Source organism: Lolium perenne, chromosome 3 (genome assembly GCF_019359855.2).
Source record: "Lolium perenne isolate Kyuss_39 chromosome 3, Kyuss_2.0, whole genome shotgun sequence".
Classification (NCBI taxonomy): Eukaryota; Viridiplantae; Streptophyta; class Magnoliopsida; order Poales; family Poaceae; genus Lolium; species Lolium perenne.
The window spans coordinates 243,375,267-243,392,706 of NC_067246.2; the positions used below are offsets into that span (position 1 = coordinate 243,375,267).

Genomic DNA, 17,440 nt, shown 5'->3' on the forward strand with positions numbered 1-17,440 from the left:
AATCTCGGTGCATCGCCAACTCCTTCGTCTCGAGGGTTTCAATCAGGTAAGCGACATGCTGCCTAGATCGCATCTTGCGATCTAGGCAGCACAAGCTCCACGTTGTTCATGCGTTGCCCATACTGAAGCGTCTTTGAGGGCGGGCAACGTAGTTATCATAGATGTGTTAGGGTTAGCATAGTTCTCCGTATAACATGCTTACGTAGTGCAACCCTCGCATGTCTAGCCGCCCTCACACCTATCTCAGGTGTGGGGGCGGCACCCTGCTTGTTCTTTATTCAGTAGATCTGATCCGTTACGATTGCTCCTTGCTCTGCAAGGATTAGTTTAATATCTGCAATAGTTAGGCCTTACAAAGGGGGGCAGGATCCAGCGGCACGTAGGGTGGCGTTCGCAAGTCCTAAACAGGATGTTCCGAGGATCAACGCCATGTTGGTTTTTTGGCCCTGTTTAGGATCGGCTTATGAGCACCGTGCGTGGCCGCGAGGCCCAACCTGGAGTAGGATGATCCGATTATGCGGTGAAAACCCTAAATCGTCATAGATCTCATTAGCTTTATTTTGATCAAGCAGGATCACCAAGTATTCGTGCACCCCGTACGAATCATGGGTGGATCGGCTCTTTGAGCCGATTCACAGGATAACCTGAGAGCCGATCGAGGCTCTTATTTAATGTTTACGTGTATGCCATGCAGGAACTAAGCGAGGCATCCCCATCACCTTCCTGACCAGGTATAGGTCAGGTGGCACGCCCTTGCACTTCGCATCGCCGCGTGTGACCGGAAGAGCATTGCGGGCCGTCGCTCGGAGGGTCTCAGCCAGCCGCAGCTCTAGGCTCTTCCGGCTCTGCTTGTGTTGACAGGCCGCTGCCCGCCGGTGGGTTTTGGCAGTCAACACATTCTGGCACGCCCGGTGGGACAATCGTCTACATCAACCACATCGCCATCTACATCTGAGATGGCAGCGGACGGCACGCCAGTCACCTACGAGGAGTTACCTGCCGAGCTCAAGAAGAAATACGACGAGATCAAGGTCACCCTCGAAGCCGACCTCATCGGCTCTTTTCAGAGAACCCGTACCCATGGCATCAGATGGAAGGGATTCTCACCACAAGGTGCACTCGATGGGATAGATCTCTCTGCCCCGTCGGAGGAACGCACCAGGGGCCTACGGCAGGAGATCAACTACTTGGTGGCTCACTCGCTACACCGCCACTCTGAAAACTTGGTCAACGTGTTAGAGCGTCTCGCTCTGCGCGTGATCCAGGAGATCATGAGCCACCAGTACTCGCCGTCAGGACCAGCTCTCGGGACGCATCAAGGAGAGTTGCCACTCCAGTCCCGTCCACCGCTGCCATATGCGTTGGCAGCACCAGCTGAAGTGCCGGCTACACCGGCATTCGTCGTCTACAAGATCGGTGGTGACCCTAGTGACTACCAGTTCTTGGCCGAGGCGCCTAAGGAGATCCCTCAAGGATACGCGTGCACGTACGTGCCGATTGTGGCAACTGGCCACTCTCAAACCAGGCCACAACGTCGGGGACTCCGGCGCAAACGGGAGGAACGTCGACAACAGAGCTTGAGAAGCAGACGTGGCTAACTAAGTACGCCACCCCGACGAAACTACCGAGCCCAGCTCCTGCAGTTGGCTCAGAGCTGGAAAAGCAAACATGGCTGGCTAAGTACGCCACCCCGGCGAATCTTCAGAGTGCATCTCCTGCAGCCAGCACAGCGGATCAGATTAGTACCATACTGAGAGACCAGTTCGGCATGGTGCCGAAAAGAAGGGCAATCGGCTATTCCAAGCCGTACCCCGACGAGTACGAGATGATCCCGCTGCCACCTAAATATCGGCTCCCTGACTTCTCCAAATTCAGTGGATCGGATGGCTCCAGCTCCATCGAGCACATCGGCCGATATTTGGCGCAACTAGGACCGGCTTCGATGTCGGATCAGCTACGCGTGAGGCTCTTTTCACAGTCCCTCACGGGATCGGCTTTTGGATGGTACACCTCTTTGCCGACAAACTCCATCCAGTCTTGGAAGCAATTGGAAGAACAGTTCCATATGCAATACCATTCAGAAGCTTCCGAGTCTGGCATTGCCGATCTAGCACAACTACGTCAGAAGCGCGGAGAAACGGTGACAGAGTACATCCAGCGCTTCAGGAATCTTAGGAACCGATGTTATTCGGTTCGTATAACTGAAAAGGAAGCAGTCGAGTTGGCGGTAGCTGGCCTTGCAACACAGCTCAAGGACATGGCCTCCCAAGCAGATTATCCCTCGCTGGCGCACATGGTTCAGAAACTATCAGCATATGAACAGCGCCACCCAGACCTGTACCAAGACAAGTTCAAGCGTGCGATAGTCATGGTCGATCTGAGAGGAAGGTGAAGTGCTGCGGGAGACCAAGAAGTAGCGGTGGCTGAGTGGACTCGGGGAGGAACCCCGTGTCTGCAAATGGGTAAAGCCACCAGGGCCGCCCAGGGGATTTGATTTTGACGTGACCAAGACTGAACAAATCTTCGACCTCCTGCTCAAGGAGAAACAGTTGACGATTCCTGAAGGTCTCAAGTTCCCCACGGCGCAAGAGCTGAACGGAAAGCCGTACTGCAAATTCCACAACTCGCTCTCCCATGCCACCAACGACTGCAGGGTGTGGCGTCAGCACATCCAAGCGGCGATAGAGAAGGGGCGTTTAATTTTCAACCAGTACGCCATGAAGGTAGACACCTAGCCCTTCCCCGCCGTTAACATGGTAGAAGTCATCTACCCTGAGGGTTGCCAGCCAGGTCCCACGTTCAGCATCAACATGGTAGGACTTGGGAACCACTCTGGCAAAGATGGAGATGAGGGCAGCTGCTCTCATAGCAAGGACACAGAGGAGGCCGCTCCACGCGATCGGCTCCATCATGATGGCAAGCGCTACGTCACAGAGGGAGAAGTGAAGAACATAAGATATCAACGACCTCTCTCTGATCACCTCCTCAACAAATATGTGAGTCAGTATGACCAACGCCGACGGTCCAACTATGATGATGAAGGAGATCGTCTGGCTAGAAAAGCCAGAAGACATCGTCGAAAGGATCGCGATGAGGAGGAGCACGAGCGCCGTGCCACAGACAAGTCAAGGGAGCAAGATGACAACGCCAGACACTGGGACTGCCCTTTCTTCAGACACTGCTGGGATTCAGGAATGAGCCGATTGCCCACAATCGGCAATTGCCTAGAATGCAACAAGAAGAAGAAGGAGGCAGCCAACGTGTCTGTGTTTGAGCGCTTAGGGCCTCTCCCACCACCAAGCAAACGCGCTGAGTCACTTCGTTGGGCAGATCTCGAGGATTCCGAAGACGAGGGACTAGAAGAAGAAGAAGACAGGTACCACCGTCCAAGGTGGTGCCCTGATGGACTCAGCCGTTCACAAAAACGCAGGGTTCAGCGGTTGCGCGGCCTGGAGGAAGCCGAAAGGTTATACCTGCATACGCTAAGGAAGGCACGGCCTGATCTGGCTGCAAAGATTCAGCGAGCCCTGGATGAGGAGGGTCGTCCACGGAGAATGGAATGGCGTCCCAAGCAAAAGAAAGCCGATGATGAAACATCGGCTGGCACAAACATGGTGTTTGTCTTGCCGACAGAGCTTAGTGCTCCACGATTATACGATGCACTCAAGGTGGATGACAGCAGGCGCATCAAGTCAGAGGTTGGGTTAGTTTTATCCAGCCTAACCGAGTAGCAAGATTAAAACAATGAGCAAACCGGGTGAGGCTGATCCTTGTGATCGGCCCCAAAAAATGTATGGAGGAACATTACAAAACCTTCATCGAACAAGCAATGTGGAGGCCGATTCCAGCAATCGGCTAAAATTATCTTCTGCACATATTCTGTTTGTGGTCAGCAACGATCTAACTGGGTAGCGGCCACGTCGGCAGATGAAAGTCAGCATGAATCTTTGCGAAGCCGACGTACGAGTGCAGTGCCCTGACTAACCATGAAAGCCGATATCTGCAGTCATTTGGCAGATTCGGCTCGGGGGGCATATAGTCAGATGAACATATACAGATAAACATGTGCAGACATGCGTGCAGTGGAACATTGGGGGCCGATTGAGAAAGATCGGCCAAATAAAAAAAAAATTCAGCCGATGCAGGGGCATCGACTTCAGAACTAAGAAGCGAAGCTAGACCGGCTGTTTATATGCTCAAAGTTCACATCGATATCGACGGTCAGTGCAGGGGAGGAGCCGATTTGACCTACAAGACGCGAAGTAGACTGAAGAAACTCGGGGGGCAGCTCACCCTGAAGGTTCTCTGCTTTGGGAAGCCGATTTTGTTGAAATCGGCTAACTCTGCATAGGCGGCACATTCGGCTGATCCATTACTGTTCTCGCTTCGACTCAGACTCGGGGGGCAGCTGGCCTGGTGGCTGCTCTGTTTTTGGAAAACCGATTGGAGGCGCATCGACTGGCCCTGCATTGTGATCTCCTCTGAATCAGGATTGGAGGCCGTCGGTTTTTTGTTTGGACCGTCCTGTCGCTGCAAGAGAAGGAGAGGGACTAGATTCTCAAAATAGCTGATGGGTAGTCATCGGCTAAGGAATTGCGAAAAATTATGGTCAGATACCAAATCGCAGCCTGAAATTGAGAAGTTCTTGGCCTACGGGCTAATCGACATGAGAGTCCGGCTTCATGGGCGTCCAAAAGAAAAAAAAAATCGATACATTGCTATCGGTCTTGACATGACAGGCGGAAGGAATGAAATTGGGGCAATTGAAGGATGAATCAGAAGAACAATTTCATTAATTCAGAGGAGCGGCTTTACAAGAAAGAGCCGATGGCTCTCAAAAGAGGGATTTAGTGCCTAGCGCATTGCTACTACTGGTCCTATTCTACTAGTCGTCGCTGTCCTCGTCGTCATCGCCGTCGATGTCGTCGGCGCTGCTCCCAGGGAGCTCCTCGTTGCTGCTGCCCCAGCCCGTGGCCGGAGCCTCTTCCTCCTCGTCATCATCATCGTCCTCGCTGTCCGCCCAGGAGCGGAAGCGCTTGGTTGGTGGGTACCCGGCGGAAGAGGAAGATTCATCTTCCTCCTCCTCTTCTTCTTCTTCGTCGTCATCTTCATCCTCGCTGTCCGCCCACATGCGGGAGCGCTTCTTCGGCGGGAGCTTGGCGGAGGGGAAGGTCTTGGCCTTCGCTACTTCTCCTTCTTTCTTCTCATTATCGGAGGAGAGGGGGTTCACCTCGGAATGAGGCTTGTCCTCGTTCTTCTTTGGCGAGAATGGGGGGAAGAGGTTTGAGAAGGAGGAGGAAGAGGAAGACATAGCTGAGGGAGAAGAGGGTTTTTGGCTGCCGATGGCTGGAACAGAGGAAGGGGATGAAGAAAGCTAATCGATCGGCACAGTTAAATAATGAGGAGCCTGGTGGAAATTTATTGTCATTACAGTTTCCAAGGAGATGACGCCAGAGCTATCGAATTTTGCAGAGAAGCTGAGAAGACGGGGCATAATGATAACAAATACTGCAACAGCTCTGCTCTGCCACGACATGACCCGACGAAGGAAAGTATAATGATTTTGGAAAAATTATTTCCAAAACCAGGGGGGCATGTGTTATCACCAGATTTTGGACAAATCTAGAGGTGGGCTGTAAGAGAGATGGGCTTAGCAGACTACACGTGGAAGATCTCTGAAGCGGCCTTGCACGGAGGATTTGGGCTAGTTTGCCCGTGTATCTTTAGTTATAGTAGATTATATCTTAGATCGAGATTTAGAGTTTGTATCGCACACGGTGGGATATTCCCACGTTAGAAAGTCCTCTGGACTATAAATATGTATCTAGGGTTTATGGAATAAACAACAACACAACGTTCACCCCAAAACAAACCAATCTCGGCGCATCGCCAACTCCTTCGTCTCGAGGGTTTCAATCAGGTAAGCGACATGCTGCCTAGATCGCATCTTGCGATCTAGGCAGCACAAGCTCCACGTTGTTCATGCGTTGCCCGTACTGAAGCGTCTTTGAGGGCGGGCAACGTAGTTATCATAGATGTGTTAGGGTTAGCATAGTTCTCCGTATAACATGCTTACGTAGTGCAACCCTCGCATGTCTAGCCGCCCTCACACCTATCTCAGGTGTGGGGGCGGCACCCTGCTTGTTCTTTATTCAGTAGATCTGATCCGTTACGATTGCTCCTTGCTCTGCAAGGATTAGTTTAATATCTGCAATAGTTAGGCCTTACAAAGGGGGGGAGGATCCAGCGGCACGTAGGGTGGCGTTCGCAAGTCCTAAACAGGATGTTCCGAGGATCAACGCCATGTTGGTTTTTTGGCCCTGTTTAGGATCGGCTTATGAGCACCGTGCGTGGCCGCGAGGCCCAACCTGGAGTAGGATGATCCGATTATGCGGTGAAAACCCTAAATCGTCGTAGATCTCATTAGCTTTATTTTGATCAAGCAGGATCACCAAGTATTCATGCACCCCGTACGAATCATGGGTGGATCGGCTCTTTGAGCCGATTCACAGGATAACCTGAGAGCCGATCGAGGCTCTTATTTAATGTTTACGTGTATGCCATGCAGGAACTAAGCGAGGCATCCCCATCACCTTCCTGACCAGGTATAGGTCAGGTGGCACGCCCTTGCACTTCGCATCGCCGCGTGTGACCAGAAGAGCATTGCGGGCCGTCGCTCGGAGGGGTCTCAGCCAGCCGCAGCTCTAGGCTCTTCCCGGCTCTACACTGTGTTGACAGGCCGCTGCCCGCCGGTGGGTTTTGGCAGTCAACACTTCCACCCTTAAGATTTTTCATCGGGCTTTTGGAAAAACTCAGAGCTTCTGCCTTGTGGTTCTATCTGGGGCTTCTGAAGAAGTCGTCGATCTTCCGCATTCAGTTGAAGAATCTTCAGCTTGAGGGTCGGTGCTGACTTCTACCAGCTGAGAAGTTAGCGGGTAAAGTACACCTAATCTTAAGTCTTGAGGTATCTTCAGGAGCTTCACTTGATGAGGAGCGGATGAACCAGGTGATGCAGGTTGGCTTTGACACTATTGCTCTCTCAGCTTGTTAGATGGTGTGTTAGGGGGTGGTTTCAAGAAGATATTCTTGCGGTTAGCGCGATTATACTCCAAGGTCGGACCAAGTTAGTATGTCTTCTGGTAGAGGTGCAGTCACTCTTGAAGGTAGGGGCTTCTGCTTTCCTGATGAAGTGGAGATGCTTCAGCGGATCTTGAAGGTATTGGCTTTTGCTTTGTTGGCGTAGTAGAGATGCTTCAGAGGACCTTGAAAGTAGTCGGCGTAGATAGGGGTCTGAGTTAGTTTCCCTGACGGTTGAAAAACGACTGCTAACGGGTTTAGATTTAGAGTCTTTCGGTAATCTACCCAACTAACTAGCAGTTAGCAGTACATCGGCGAGGCAAACTTTAGTCCTATCATTGCATGTGACACCCATACAATCATAACCAGAGACAAAAATACCACTAACAGAGGCTATTAGTATTTTTCCTAGATGCACAGTAACAAAACAAGATCAACACAATTGGAATCATTCAAAAATATTTATTTTTCAATTTTTGAGACTCAAAATACTAACCAGAAATAGTGATCAAGTTTTATTTACTAAAAATCGCACAAAAATCCTAAAAATACAAAATCAGTGGCATCTGAAAGATAATTTCATACTGGTTCTAGTGCAATTGGAGTCACATCAATCGGAGCTACCAAACTATTTTTATTAGCAAAACAGTACACTGGCAGATTTCCATTTTTAATTTCTGTTTTACAAATTTCAAACAATTAAAAAGGGCGGGAACGTCTAAAAAGCAAGACATACATGCACACAGCAAATAGATACAAACACTCAAGGCAGCACACTAGGGAACTACAAGCAATCATCAAACCAAACATGGTACTCTAAGTACCCAGAAATTCCTAATGCGCGGGGGTAGCTCAATCAAAGCGATCGAGTTTGTCCTATCCATCCTATAGTTTTGGGGCTGGTCGCATATGTTGACGTCTTCATATCGTCAGCATCAGCTTCAACTTGGATCCTTGTAGCAGTTGGTGGTGAAGGGGCCGGGTGTTGAGTTATTGATGTTGAGGCGGAGGAGAAAACTTGTGTAGAACTTCTAGTCTCGACATCCCGGAAACATGAGGTCTTCGAAGAGGTCGCTGTTGAGGTGCTCCCGAAGTCGAGATCTTCTCGTGGCTGGCCTAAAAATTACTAGTCAAGAAACTGAGGACTTGATCCCTGACGACTGCAAAAAGTGCGAGTCCATGGAGGAAGAAGGTCAGCTCCTTGACAGACTTTGGTGACAACCAAAGGCATGATCTTATTATCCCTTTATGTGCAGGACTAAGTCGGCGTCCGATCTTCAATAGTTGTTGTTGGAGATACGTGAGACTTCATAAAAGGTTGATCCATCTTCGACTTTGAGTCTCCGGGTCTAAGTTGGGGACATCGTCCAATATGTAGGTTTGAAGTGGATGAGACAATAGAGTAAGGATTTTCAACTTTTTTATAAAGCGGAGAGGTAAGAATTTAGAAGCTTTGAATAAATAAGAGGAGTAGAAGCTATACTTCCAACTAAAGAAAGAATTTTCTTCGTAAATAGTTTTTCCCAAGTACTTGTTTCCTAACTAACGTCCATGCTAACTAAGGTCTCCTACAGTCAGGATGGCTCTGATACCAGCTCTGTGGGGACCCCGGACTAACTGTCCGAAATACCCTGTTATGTATACAGTTCACGATCCCATGATCAGTGTGCCGTGAACACATAACCGAACTGATATCAAATTACATCCTTCATTACAAAACGGAATAAGAAAATTACAATAAGGTCAAATGACCAACCTTTACATAATAGCCTCGAAGGGCCTAATCTAATCATCAGAGTCGCGGAATCACTTCAGCAGCGCAGAGCCCAAGTCATCTGCCTTAACCCTACAGGCAACTGACTGGGAAGACGTTCCTAGCTCGCATAGACGTCGCCAACTCCTTCTTCATTTATCGAATTCCTCCAAGTCTGGCCAAGTAAATAGCCAGGGACAAAGCCGTGAGTACATTTGGAATTGTACTCGCAAACCATCAAGAAGGTACTTTGCAAGAGTGCAAGATAACAAGTGCTAATCTAGATGACAAGAGGGAAGAGATAATTTCTCTTGTGGAAATAACATGTAGAAGAGAAGTAGTGTCTCTTGTGGATATAGCATCCCGACATCTTAGAAGAAGGGGATACTCAAGGGGTTCTATGACATCTCTATATCTTTGTGGAAGAAGATACTTCAAAAGAGTTCTACAACATAAAACACTAGGGAGGGGGTAACCCAATTTTTTTCCTTTTCGACCATCTCCTGGTCAACCAAACCATTCCCGTACCCTTCCGGTACTCCGAAAACAAGTTCCTTTCTTTAATTTTCCAAACAATTTTTGTAAACCAAAAACTCATCAGGCTAAGCAACAGCCATTCCAACCGTCCATGACCGCGGACGCGGATCTTCGAATAGATTTTACTCTGCAGAGTTTGCACACTTTCCCCACCTCTATCCGGATACCTATCGTGTGGGCATCATCCCCGCATAACAACATATGCCACGACGGATACCCGAACATAGCCTTTCGCCCATTCGACTTAGCAAGAGGTCCTACCCTATGGAGTATGTACCTCCCCGGCACCGTGGCAGCTCACCTCCCTTTGAGCGTGGCTCCACCGCCAAGCCAGGAGACCCATAGTGTCTTCCGGACGGGTCAGCCCCGAAGGCCTCCCGTTATACTATTGTCCCAACCATGACAACCCGGACTCGGGGGTAACCGTACCCTTGTATAGTTGTGCGGTGCCTCATGCTAAGAAGAACAAACGTCAAGCTAAGCTCCGTGCCCACGTTGGAGTAGATGTGGTTGCGCGGGTTAATTGTCACGGGTGAATACTTAGGCGCCAAAGTTTTCGAAAACAAGACTTTCTTTCCAACCATCTTTGCCAAGATCCTTTCCTTTCGTAAACATACGCTTGGGTAAGTCCAACTCACCCAAGGTTTTCAAAAATTCTTTTCAACAAGGTATTTTTCCAAGGGGGTTCCCAACCTAAAGTTTCATGAGTTGAACTACTATTGCACTACGGCCGAGATGAGAGTCATCACGCCATAGATGGTGTGAAAAGGAGTAATGGAGTGGATCAAACTTGCTTAAGGTAAGCATGTACTATGAACACACAAGGAGGATTATACTTTCAGATTTGTGGTGCTAAATATACAACTTAGATAGTGGAGTATCACTATCCAACTTACTCTCCAATGGGTACACGGCATACTCCTCTCAAGTTGCGAATATACCAAGATCATGACATTGATACCTCTATACTACAAAAGTGGTGGGTGAAGTGTAAGTCATTATCTTGAGATGGAACATGCTCAAGTCGAGCATACAAGATAACCAAGAGGAATAGCACGGCCATGATACCATGCATCCCATAATCACATAGACAATAGTGGAGTATCACCACTAGGGAGTACCCCACTAGCAACCATACATAGATGACAATAATAAAGAGAACAACACATATAGAATCAATGTGCTTTGGATATCGACAAATGACGTCCAACTAGACACAAATCAGAGATCAAAAGATGGCTTGCCTTGACTTATTTGTCCCTGTACTTCTTCAACTCCATCAATATAAGAATCCCAACAATATAAATAAAATCCTTGTCCGATCCACTTCTTCATCTTCTCCGGAATCGTTCGCAATCTATCGCCGGAAAATAAAAATGGAACACAATCAATCACATTGCACCAACAAGACATCATTCAACAATCAACAACTAACCATGCAGCCAAGGTATAACATACAAAGGACTTATAGATACTACAAAGCAACTAAAAGAGAACCCAATCTATTTACCTAGTGAAGGTATGAGAGTGCCATGACTTAGCAATTGCCTCTCTCGGTTATCACCATGGTATAAACCAAACATCCCCTGGTAGATAACATCATAAAGAGGACAAGAGCATTAGTTTGACATCAAATACATTCACAAAACATTTTCAAACATTTTTGGAAAAGTAGAAATCAGTTTTCCTAATTTAATTTGCTCACTTAACACTATACAAGAATAGGAAGCAATTCATATGCCACATCATTTGAAAACTTAAGCAAAACAAAAGAGCTAATGTTAGGTTGCAGAGGTTTTGTTTTGCAAGCATAAAACAAAGGTTGCCCATCTCTACTAAAAAGAGTTGGTCAAGGGTTTTAAATAAACCGAAAAGTTTTGCTTCAACAATGCATGTCACACATAAACATTACTAGCAGCAACAAATATGTATGAACAGAGACTAATAATATTTTTCCTATATAGCCAGTACTAATACAAGACTAACCCAATTGGAATCACCCAAAAATATTAAACCTATAATTTTAGGAATTTCCTTGAATCTGACTGTACAGAAAACAAGATCTGTAAGCCATAAATCGTAGAAAAATCCTAAAAATATGAGGCCACTTGCATTTTAAGGGTAATTAAACAGAGATGCATACACAATTGGATTTGGGTTCAAATTGTTCCTGAAACTCTCACAAATGGATTTACAAATTTACTGCATGTCTGTACCATTTGCTTTCTCTCTGGATTTACACAATAGATAAATGTTTGAAACTTGTTTGAGATGATTAAGAAAATATTCAGCAGTCCTACAAAATTGGAATCACTCAATTAGGTTCAAAAATGGATTTTTGGTGATTTAAAAGCTAACAGCCATGTCTGCAGAACACACAGAACAAGTTTAATTCACCAAAAATCATACACAAAACACAAAAATATGAGGTCTGCGGCATCTGAAAGGTATTGATTAGGTGGTTCTTACCCAGTTGGTTTCATTCAAAAATTCGTCTCCAAGCTCCTGGTTTAATTCGACAAATTCAGATCTGACCAGATCTTGATCTGTGAACCATTTTAATTTCAGGAGGTCATTTGAAGTTAAACCAACGCCAAAATGAAGGTACTGGAGAGGGCTTTCACCCGCAGTTGAGTTTGCTCAAAAAGGTTTTGTAAAACGGAAGAAATATAACAAACAATGATTCTGCATGTTTACAGAACTTTATTTACCATACAAAATCCGTAACAAATTTGAGGATGAGACAAATGCGAAGTTGTAGATCTTTTCAATACCTATCTGTGGAAGTTTGAATCACTCGATTTGGATCTGTACACAAGATTTGGCGGATTTTACAAGTTCGTACCAGAATCTGAAACAGCAAGATACAGAAATTACTGCAAGGTTTTGGACGAACTTTGCTCAAGAACTTCAGATCTGAGGATAGCTCAATCTTCTCCATGCTTGGGCCAACATGCACCTGCATCAAGATCCAATCTAGTGAGAGGAGAAAGGAGAAAGTGAGCTGGACTCATCAAAGATTAGGGGAGAAGAGAGTGGGAGGGATGCTCTCATGGTGAGGGGAAGCTTGAGGAAGGAGGGGAGCTCCATCTTGGTGGCTTTCCATGGCCATGGCCGGCCATGGAGCTAAGGAGGAGCAGCAGCTCGTGGGGAGGAAGGGGGAGGAAGGTATGAGGGAGTGGAGTGTGAAAGAAATGAGCCAAGGGGAGTGGAGGTGGCCGGCCAAGCTCTTATATAGAGGGAGGATGGTGGCTGCCTCCATTTTGATTGGCTAAGGTGGGTGGCTGCCCATTTATTTGTTGGGGTAGTTGGGAGGCAAGGCTTGCAAGAGAAGGAAATGAAGAGGAGGGGCTGGCCGAATTTCAAGTCATGGCCGGCTCCTTTCTTGTCATGAGCAAGAGAGAAATGTGAGAGAGATGCACAACATTCATGTGAATAGTTCAAGGCATGATGTTGAGAAGATAATGTCAATGAGTGGCTTTGATAATGATAAAAATAGGAGTAGATACATATAGATAAAAAAGGAGTATGAAGGTGACATGTGCCATGAGAATAATCTCCACCAATTTGGTTGAGACCAACTTATGACGAAGATGGTTCCCAAGGTATAGTTGATGAATAAAAGTTTGTATTAGAATTCAAAATTGAAGGATTGAGGTTGGCCACATGCAACAATGCATGAGCATGCCAAGGTAGATGGGATGGTGATGGTGGTTTAGTCAATGATAGAGCAAGGTTAAGAGAGAAGGTGAGTGAAGTATCCATATACTCACAAGGATGAGTACATTGACGTAACTCATCAATTTATGAGATCAAGGTGATGATGGAAGAGAATATAAAGTATTTGAAACACCTCAATTGTCTAGGGACAATTGGGAATGAACTCAAGTGGAATGGAATTTGAAAATGTTGAGAGAACTAGTTGGAACATAGGAGTTCAAAATGTTCTACTTACTTTCTCAAGTGAAGTAGAGTTTTCTCAAATTTAAAGCAAACAAGAAATGGTATAGGTACCATAAACAAGTCTTTTGTTAAAAAGAAGGCAAGACAGAAAATAATTGTTTTAGAAATCAGTACTAGGTAGAAATGGGATGAGAAAACAAAACCCATTTCAGTTCCTTGTTTTCCTTGAAGAAATATCTTGAAAAGTTTTAGTAAAACTAGAAGTAGTTTTGTGATCAAAACTAGAGAAGGAAAATCAATAGGATTTTTGAGAGAGAAAACTAATTTAGGGAGAAGTGTTCTCAAGGGTAGATGGTGGCTACAAAATGTACCCACCATTCCCACTCTTGGTTTTGTGAAGATTAAACTTGAATAAAAGCAAGAGGTAAAATGGAAGGAAGTGATCTTGTGTTGAATCATTGAATAGGGTACAAGATCAAGTTGAATATATGAGTTGCAAGGATTGACTGAAACATGCAGGACGTGGAGGTCAAAGAGGATGTTGCATAGATGAGATCCATGCATTTAAGTCAACAATAACATTGGTGGTTGTTTAGATATCAACTGCCAGAGTCTGAACATTTTAAGCCTGTCAACACAGATGGTCGACATGGCCTCAAAACCAACAAGGATGAGTGGGTAAAAGAGAGGGATGTAGCTAGGGGAAGATGATCCCAAGTTTTGAATTTAGGATGATTGAGCTAGGTTGTACCACAAGGAGAAAAATCAAGAATGCACACTCAGGTTGCCATCAGGGGAAGAGTTTGATGTAGTAAAAAGAAAAACAACTTTTCCTTGGACACACATGTATTTTATTTGGTGAGTTGTTTGTTTTACCACCAGAGGTGTTGTTCTTTGAAGTAGCTCAAGACAAAACTCAACAAGCAAAACAAGACAATACATCTACCAACAGATCAAAGCAATACATCTTAACAGACAGATCAAGGAAATTCATCTAATTAGCTTAAAGAAAAAGTTTTTGTTCCCCCTGATTTTTGCATTAAGGACAATTAACCAAGGTTGCGAAAGTTGGGGTGTTACACTAATAATATTTAAAAAACATATTGTACTACAAACTACAATCGATAGAAGCCCTAGGCTACTTGCTGCCCGACGGCCCGGCCCCGTGGTTGCATCCCTCCCTCGCTTCGCCGCTGCTAGAGCTCGGTGCGCCGCCGCGTCCTCTAGCAGGCGGTATTGTAGCGTTACGTTCGCGGCATCCTCGACCTTCTTTAGCGTCTCAAAAGAGTCGACTAACGCCCTCTGCTCCACCGCCCTCTCCTCGGGGTAGGCGCATCAGGGTCATCAGATGACCATGAGATGCCGGAGGAGTCGTCCTCTGCGGCGGCCGCCTCCCTGCGGCGTTCCATCTCGACATCGAATGCCGTGTGGGCCGCCTGCTCCTCCTTTGCTTCCTGCTCCGCGTCAGTCATGAACTTCACGTCCCTGGCCGCGTCGAGGACGTTGTCGCTGCTTTCGTCGTCCTCCAACTCCTCGTCGGAGCTCTCGACCGGGGGAGGTGGAGTCGGAGGTGGATGCGCGGCAGCCTTGCCACGGCCGACCCTGCTCATGGCAAAGGTGGATGTTGTGCGGTGGCGCTACGGTAGAGGTTGTGCGGCGGCTAGGGTTTATTGTGGGAGGAGATGAGATATGCACGCCGCTGTTTATATAGGCCGGAGGTAGCGACGGTCGCGACACGCGTGGCATCGCCATTAATTCGTGTGCATCGATAGGCGACGGCTGCGCGCCACGCGAGGCATCGCCATTAACGTGGCTGCAGACTGCCGAAGCGACGCCTCGGTGCCAGTATTGGCGCGGCCTAAGAAGACGCATCGAGCCTAAGTGGCGGGCCCGATGAAACGTCCGCCAGCTGCAAGCGGGCACTCGGCGCGTCCGCGCAACGTCCGCTGAGACGCATCGGGGGTATTTTTTGGGCCAGATTTGCATCACCATAGACAGCCCGGACACTATGCGTCAAACCGGTGGACCTGGTCGCAGACGCATTTTCAATCCACGCGAACGCAAACGGTCGGCGACCGTTGCGTCGCCCCGTTGGAGATGCCCTCGCATCTTTGTTTTCGGCCATGAATCGAGCTTGTGATTACCCTGTTCGGCGAACTCCTCGATTGACCTCACGTGCATGCTTATGTCGTCGGATTTATCCAGTTTCAAGTTTTAAGATTCGTCCTACCAGATATTATTCGGTTTTCTTATGTTTCGGTTATCTCAAACTTATTGATCGAAAACGCAGGTTTCATGCACGCGAGGTCCAATGCACAGGACAAAGTCATTTCTTTCTGGTTGGCTGGTTTTCTTCAGCCTGCCGTGGAGCACAATGATCGTGGAACGGTGGACTAGCCCCTTTGAACATATTTAGTTGTTGTTCCGTCATGTCAACGATACTGCATTCTGCAAAAGATAACCTCCATCTCAATGTAGACCATGGTGCTCCTACCTTCCTGATCGACTTCTGACAAAAGGTTGATCATCCAATCTTAAGCTACTGGTCGTATCGTATGTGCAGCCGTTCTGCATTTTATATCCACTAATCCAGGCAGCCAGCTCCACACCGACAGACAGGGCGAAGAGGCCAAGTGAAGTAGCTAGCAAGGGGCCTGGCTAGGATTAGGTCATCGGACCAAACAGGACATTCCGAGTCTTAAAATCTGCTTAAACTGCATAGATTAATAATGGTCGATCAGATACGTACACGCGGCCGCGGGAGGGCATTTTTCTACACGCAAGGGGTGAGCTGCCAGCTAGGAGTAGCACTCTTGCATTGCATGCAAGCAGGAAGGTGCCAAAGTCGTCGGCCTTGTCTTCTCTCGCCTCCACGTTGCATGCATGATGCATATGCCCAACAGCTGAACTGCCGATCCATCGATTCAGCGTGTGTTCGAATTTTGAAATAGTAGGCCAAATTTAGACCCAGTCACCATCGTGTTTCTATAAGTGCTCTATGCTTGCACAAACGCGATCGACGACCTTGACCAGGGGTGTAACCCGGGCAGCTAGCTAGCTACGGTCCGCCTGCTTTATTTTTTTCTTAAACCAAGTCAACCCGTAAGCGATTCAACGGCAAAGGTAAATCCAAGGAGGCGCGCCGTCGGAGAGAAGACAATTTTTGAAAGAACAGAAATTGCAGCCACTGCAAAGAACGGCGATGGCTATATAATAGCTCTGGCTTCCAACTTCTCAACAGCCGCATCGTCAAGGAAGGATATTATGAAAAAGATAAGATGGGGGAAACCAGCAAAGGGTATGGTGAAACTTAATGTAGGTGTATCGTTCATCGAAGAATCAAAATCAGGTGCTACGGGAGTAGTTCTTCATGACGACCAAGGCCAATTCATTGCTGCGGCTAACCAAGTATTGGTTCAGGCTTTAGATGTGGAATCTGCAGAGGCACTAGCTCTCCGGCATGGGCTCGATCTGACATTGCAGATGGGATGTAATCGTGTACTACTTCTATCTCAAAGCTTATGGCTTATACTCGCTCCGTTCCTAAATTAAGCCATATAGTTTCTGGCACGGAAATTAAGAAACACATATTTAAAAAAAAATTACACCATGTTTGGCTAGGATTAACGCTAGGCAATTGACGTGAGCTAATGGAGGGCTTTGCATAAGATAAGGAAACCTAGTCAGATCTCTAAAAATATTGTCCAAACAAGTGGGACAACGCGTAAACTTCATATTTTGGATTTTTTTCTCAAAAAATTATATGGCTTATATTTAGGAACGGAGGGAGTATTATTTTTTAGAAAGTCAAACTATGTCAAGTTTAACTAAGATTTTATCAAAAAATATTAACATGCAAAATACAAAATTAATATCATTAAATAGATAATGAAATATATTTTCGTTTAATATCTACAAAATATTATATTTGTTGATAGATTATTCTAAAAATTTGATCAAACTTCAATTGGTTTGACTTTTCAAAAAAATATAAGACTAAGCTTTGAGATGGAGGTAGTAGTAATCAATTCAGATAACCAATTAGTGGTCGAAGCAATGAACCAAGGAAGTTATTCCATGAGTCCAGCCAGGGCTGGCTCTAGGATTTTGAAGGCCTCGGGACGAACTTTATGAATGGGCCCAAGAGAGAAAAGAATCAATAATATATAT

The 17,440-nt window shown here is 46.6% G+C and overlaps 1 long non-coding RNA gene across 1 annotated transcript; it reads right to left on the reverse strand.

Moving 5' to 3' along the window:
• Positions 1-10,149: 10,149 nt before the first annotated feature.
• LOC127343778 (uncharacterized) lies at positions 10,150-12,725 on the reverse strand. Its single transcript, XR_007877500.2, has 5 exons — positions 12,264-12,725; positions 12,142-12,175; positions 11,837-11,913; positions 10,878-10,953; positions 10,150-10,724 (listed from the first exon to the last, which is right to left on the reverse strand). It is a non-coding gene; the product is annotated as an uncharacterized lncRNA (long non-coding RNA).
• Between the last annotated feature and the right edge of the window lie 4,715 nt (positions 12,726-17,440).